This window comes from Nicotiana attenuata, unplaced genomic scaffold (assembly GCF_001879085.1).
Source record: "Nicotiana attenuata strain UT unplaced genomic scaffold, NIATTr2, whole genome shotgun sequence".
NCBI lineage: Eukaryota > Viridiplantae > Streptophyta > Magnoliopsida > Solanales > Solanaceae > Nicotiana > Nicotiana attenuata.
In genome coordinates this window covers 423,909-430,764 of record NW_017670457.1, presented here as the reverse complement: position 1 = coordinate 430,764, position 6,856 = coordinate 423,909, and positions in this window count along the sequence as shown.

The following is a 6,856-nucleotide window of genomic DNA, read 5'->3' as shown; positions in this document are numbered from 1 at the left end:
TAGATCTCTTCTGCTATGTAATTCATTTAAACTGCTATAACATGTTTGTTGTGTTTGGGTAGTGCTGTGTTGAGGCAATTGGGTAGCTGAATGTCTTCTTAAGTTTTAGTTGGTATAAAATCATGTTAAAAGGGGGGAAGGAAATGGTCCAGATTACTTTGAAAAGTTGAGCTATGCGCTGATTTGATCTTGGTTTGCTAAAGAGCATGTTTAAGTTTGATTTAATGTTAAAAATGCAGAATGATTAGCTAGTTGGTTTGTGTTTCAATAGTTAAAAAATTCCGAAGTAGAATGTTTAGTTTAATTTCGTGTTTTGTATAGTTTTAGTTGATTGGCATTTAAATGAATTTGCATAAATTTTTGGTTCTGAAGATCGAGCCTAATGCTGGCCCAATTTGCACAAACGTTCTATGTCTTGGACGCTCTTTCTTCTACAAAGAATTGGGCTCATTGTTGGGCCCAAACTTGAAGGCATCTGCCCATAGGACTGCTTACCTTTCGTTGTTGGGACCTATTTTGTTTCATCAAATCTAGCTCCCTCGTTCTTGTTGCTGTTGTCTGGGACGATTTTTCTTAAGTAATTGATTATTTAAACACGAGGCTTGTTAATCGATAAGTAGGGTTGACCTTTAGTGTAAAAGTAATTAGAATTCCTTAAAGTTTTCCTTCATTAACTAGTTTCTTAAAATTAGTTTGAGGTGTGCCATATTAGCCAAATGCACAATTTATGGCCCTCAAGAGTTTAATTTAGAAACCCTTTTGGTTAGAATAATTTGAGTCGTGCCATGCCAAATAAAATCTCAAAACGCATAGCCCTCATTTAATTAATTTTAATCCTTTAGAAATCGATGTGTGCCATTTAGTTGAATTTTCTATGGCCCTCGCAAATATGAAAGCGCGTAGTTGCTTTAGGCGCGTAATTTAAATTAACTTCCTTAAACTCGGGTGTGCATTTCATGTGACCCAAATCCAAATCTCAACAACGCTAGATAAAATCTGTCATGGACCGCGGGTGCATTTCATGTGACGTGGTTCAAGACGTGTTTTAGATGACGTTAAATCTTCCTAAAAAAATAATAATTTAAAGCGGTTTAATAAGTTAAAATGCACAATAGGTTTAAAACATGTATTAAAATCAGATAATAGGTCAATTGTAATAGTTTAAGCGACCGTGCTAGAACCACGGAATCCGGGGGTGCCTAACACCTTCCCTCGGGTTAACAGAATTCCTTATTCAGAATTTCTGGTTCGCAGACTTCAAAAGGAAAGTCAAATTTTCCTCGATTTGGGATTCAAATAAACCGGTGACTTGGGACACCAAATAAACTATCCCAAGTGGCGACTCTGAAGAAAAATAAAATAAATAATCTCATTTCGAATAATGTCACTTAAAGTGGAAAAACTCCCTTATATTACCTTCGGGTGTGTAAAAAGGAGGTATGACAAGAAGTTCTTGAGTTTTATGATTGAATTTATACGTTTTGGCATCTGATTTGAGATTCTAGAGGTTATTTATGTGTTTTGATCGCACGAGCGAGTTCGTGTTATGTTTTTAGACTGGTTTGTATGATTGGATAGGGTCTCGGGGGCGTTTCGGATGTGTTTGGGTTGTGTCGTGCTCTTATTTGATGTTTCAGCATCTTTTTCTTGGGTATAAAGGATATTATATTAAGTGAAAAAACTTTTATTAGTGATTTGGTTGAACCATTAGATCCGTATCGTAATTACGGAGTCATAGCAACAAGAATCATCGAATTCCGATATCGTATGAGAGAGTTATGCACATATCCGTGTCGGGAAAGATTGTCGATGTTGCTGGTGCTCAAGTATCGCAATAGCGAAATTTCCTTCATAATTGCGAAGATTGTAGATTTTTGCCTTGGTTCACAATTACGAACATTTGTTCGCAATTGCGAAGCTTGTTGGTTCGCAATTGCGGACATTTGTCCGCAATTGCGAAGCTTGTAGATTTTTGCCTTGGTTCGCAATTACGAACATTTTTTCGCAATTGCGAAGGTTGTAGATTTTTTCTTGGTTCGCAATTGCGAACATTTTTCCACAATTGCGAGAGTTCGCAAATGCGAACCCTCTGTCGCAAATGCGACATCTGCACCTGGTAAAAGGGGGTTGGGAGACAGGATTTTGGAGACATTCTCTCATTTTTGGAACCCTAGGCTCGGTGGAGGGCTGTTGGCCGAAGTAAAGGTTAGTTTTGAAGACTGACAAAGGAACTCAGACATGAACCAGGTCCATGCAGTGGTCCATCCCTCAGGTTCACAAAAACGGGCAGATTCAAGCATGTGGGATGCACGTGAAGGAGATAAGCTTAACTTAGTGTATTTAATATCTCCTGATCGAAAAGGTTGCATAATTGATAAGGAGAAGGAGTCCTTAATCAAAGAGAACACTATCCAAGATAGGGAAGGAGTTAGAAGTTGAAATCAACTAGAACTCTTCCACCAAGGAAGAGTTGCATCAGAACTCTAGTTATTTCTTCATCTACTAACTCTATAAATTGCAGGATGTTCTCGCATTACATGTGTTGCACAAAAACGCAGAAGTTAAACGTGAATTGGGAGCAAAATAGCAAGGCTTTTTGCAAGCAGTTCGTGTGTGATTCAAGTGTGCAAACCTGAAGCTACAAGAACCAGATTGAAGAACCATCTCCATAAAGAGTTTTATGTGTCTTTCTTTTATTCTAGTTCAATTGTAGTAGGTGTTTTAAAGTTGTACCTTTCCAGCTTTCATAGAAGCAATTGTATTAGGTACTTTGAGTATTCAAGTTAGAGTTAACTTGAAGTTGTCGCAGCAGTTAGAGGCTGGTTGCCACAACGGGATTAGAGTTAATCCTTAGGTTTACAAAGAGTTTTGTAAATGCAGTTTTGGCTCAGTGATTTTAGTGGAAGTTTGGGAAAATCCTACTGAGTAGTAGGTCGTGGTTTTTTCACCTTTTGAGCCAGGTGTTTTCCACGTAAAAATCGTGTGTTCTTAATTTTATGTACTTTTAATTCCGCAAACAGCAGTCGTTAGTACACCTAGAAGAACTAGGTCCTTCCAGAAGCAGTTTAAGCAAAAATTGGGTACCACACAAATCACCCCCCTCCCCTCTTGTGTGGTATTGACGTTTGGAACATCAAGGGCAATTTTGCAGAGGGATTTTCATCTACAATCTTTGGATAAGTGATTTTGTTCAATTTCCAACTATTTTACATGATTATACATGGGATTTAACATCAAAATTAGGAGAATCAAAGTGAAATTTTAAGAAATTTTAGCTATGTTTTGAGAAATGAGAATTTGAGTGTTAGAGAGTTAATTTGAACTCGTACATTTAAAAAAAATGCATGTATGGACTCGCAAGGTTATGGGTAACATTTATTTACAAAAATTTCTGAAATCCGGGCACGTGGGCCCGGGGGCAAATTTTAAGAATCTTCCAATTTGGGTGGCGTAATTACTCTAATAGCTAAATTATGAACTTCTGAGTATATATTGATTAAATTATATAATATTTGACTAGTTTCGGATTGTTCGGCATCGACTTGGGGCTTTTAGAGCGGATTAGTGGACCGGAAGTGAGCTTGGGAACGAGGTAAGTCTCTTGCCTAACGTTGTAAGAGGGAAGTCATCCCCTTAGGTGTATCTTGTTGTGTATTTACTTGTGTGGGGAGCTACGTACGTACGAGGTGACGAGAGTCAGTGCGTAGCTATATTCCATGATATGTCCGGGTAGACTTAGATCCACATCATGCTTTTAATTGTGCTGTTGTGATTATCTTGCGTATTGACTGTCTTGAGTAGAGCTGAGACTAGGGATTTTAACGTTGCAATTATCGACTTAGCCTTCTTATTTAATGAAAATTCCATGTCCTCTCGCATCACAAGTACTTCCGCGAGCAAGGTAAACTTCTCTACTCTAATGGGATTCGCCTCGGCAGTATAGTAACACCACTCTTATGGGATCGCGCCGTTCACCTCGGCAGTATGGTAGCACCACTCTTATGGGATCCGGTCGTTCGCCTCGTCAGTATGGTGGGAACACTATTCTTATGGGATCGGGTCGTTCGCCTCGGCACTACTGAGTACCACTATTCTTATGGGACCGAGTCGTTCGCCTCGGCAACTTCGTTCTTAATGATCGAAACTGGTTCCAGTTTGGATATAATTGAGTTAGGGCCTTCAGGCCAGTTATGAGATGTTGGTGATGTGTTACGGACTCCTATTGTATTTATTGTAATTGTTTTTATTTGTCTCTTTGATACCTGTTGTATGTTCACCATGTCTATTTTACGCACTTTCATTATTATTATTGACCTCTAGTAAGTGTCAAGTCGACCCCTCGTCACTACTTCTTCGAGGTTAGACTAGATACTTACTGGGTACACGTTGTTCTTCATACTCACGCTGCACTTCTGCACTGATGTGCAGGTACTGAGACAAGTTCCTAAGCATGTAATTTTTTACACGTCATGTTCTTCGAGCCATTTTAGCGTTTTTACATATTTTAAAATGTTTATTTTTGTTTGTTTTAGTTTTTCTAGAATTATAATCCATTTATACTACTAAGTTACTAGATTGTTCCAGTGTTTAGTATTGTAAAAATTAAAAACAAAAACAAAAAACATAAAAAAAAAAGAATAGTTTTATAATATTTCACATCTTATTATGCATTCTTATCTTTAATCCATTTAAGGGAGGGAAATTTCATTCGTATATTTAGTTTATTTTAATAGTTTATTTCACTTAATTAGGATTAATTAATAACTTAGTAGTAGTTTATTTGTATTTGTATTCAATAGATAAGGTGTTGATTTTGGGCTGATGAAGCTTCATATTTGTAAGCCCAATCTCGAATGCTCAATAAATCAGCCCAAACCCCATGACCCATCAGCTTGACCCATCACCCGCACCAGCTTACCCAACCCATCACCTTTTAATCTCAATCCTCCATTACCATTAAATCCAATGACCAATATTAAATCCCCTAATCATATAAAATACACATCTTCCACAAACCTTAAACCTAAAGAACCCTCCCCCCTTACTGCTGCCGCTACCCTCACACCACAACCCACCAAAGATTCGAACCCACTTCCCCACGTGGTCCCTTTCTCGTCTCCTTCCTCCACGTCACCCGAGCCCTAACAGATTTCTGACAACAAAATTATTCCCTTCCCGGTTTCACGCGTTTTTATTCTCTTTTGGACGACTATTGGATTAATGGGAGCCATGGATTGATTCACAATCAATACTTGCCTTCCATTTGTCCCTAAATCTTTCACAAAAACAAAATCAGAGGGCTACTGGATTTTGGAAAAAATTTCGAATTTTTTAGGGAATTTATCCACGGTTTCTTGGAGAAAAGGGAGGAAGGTTCGAGAGAGTGATATAAAAGGGGGTTGGGCAGAAAGTTTTGGGGACTTTCAGACAGAAAAGATTGGAAAAAAAAGGCTAGGGTTTCGACAAAGAGGGGATTTTCTTCTCTGATTTTCGATCTTCTTTAAAATTCCAGAAAAGAAAACATACAAAAAAAAAATATTTTTGTGTTAGTGTTAGTTAGGAATCGCATTCCAAAAAAAGAAAGATAGAGAAAAAAAATTAGTTTCTTCAGATTTTTGGGTTTCAACGATGGAGTCGGTTTAAGTCGAGTTTCCCGTCGAGGTCGAATTTGCCGTTCGAGGTCGGAGCTTTGGTTCCGGTTGAAATTTTTTATGCTTGCTGCTGAATTTCGTTAGGATTTTGGAATAAAAATAGTGTATCTGCTGATCTTACAATTGCTACTAAGGAAGATTGCTATTTCAGGTTCATCTTTTTGTTTTCTTATTGTTTTTCTGCGATTTGTGTTCATTTTTAAACTTGGTATTGCTGATTGTTTGGTCTCGAATGAATTATTTCTCAAATTGTTTGGATCCCTTCTTGTCGTAGTACTATTGTTATGGGAATCTGCTCTTGACTGCTTAAGAGCATGTGTTTGAATAAATTTTATTCATACCTATATTTGTCTAGTCTAATTCCATGTGAAGAATGTATCCAAAAGGTTTATTTGGCCTCATTAAAGTGTAAGTATGATGAGTAATTTGTGATTTGCTTGAAAATTAATAAATGATCGTTGGAATCTAGAGTCTAAGTCAAAAGTGCCATGAAGCCCATTTCATCCATTCTTTTAGTTTAATATGGTTTTGTTTCTCATGTGTAAATGTTGGAGTATTTGTTCTTGTCAAAAGGTTTAAAGCTCTTAAAGATAAGTGCCCAGCGTGACATTTTCTTTTTTAGTTATTCTTTTAAAAGTTCTTTCATAGTGTTTGGTTAAAGAAATTCTCTAGTCCTTTAAAATATATGTTGGTTTTGGGTCCTCTTTACTGCTTCTAAGTGCCTGCTGTCATTTAATTATTTTCATGTGCTTGAATGTTACTAGCTGTCCGACGCACTAAATTACCATACCATCTTGCTGTTTTGATTTATTTGTTTAGATTCCTATTGTGGTGAATTTGAGTCACATAATTAGTTTTGGCCTTTAGTAAAAAAAGGAGGCAGTTTTAAACTCACTCAATGAAAGGTTCAGATATGATACATTTGAGAAGCTAAAATTGGGTGTGGTGCATTAGTCTTTAGATGGTTCTTCTTATTGCTTTTAATTCACATTTCCCTATTTTACTAGTATTTTACTTTATTTCTCAACTTCTTTAAGTGATTTGGATATTATGTGCTGGATGCCTTATTCTGTCGATTATTTTTAGTTAGATATGAAATTATTTGAATGAACGTTAATTGTTAGGGGCCGTGGGGATTAGTTATTAAATTTTGATATGCATGATCAGGAATTGGGCTGGTTAAATATATGAACAAAGAACATGAG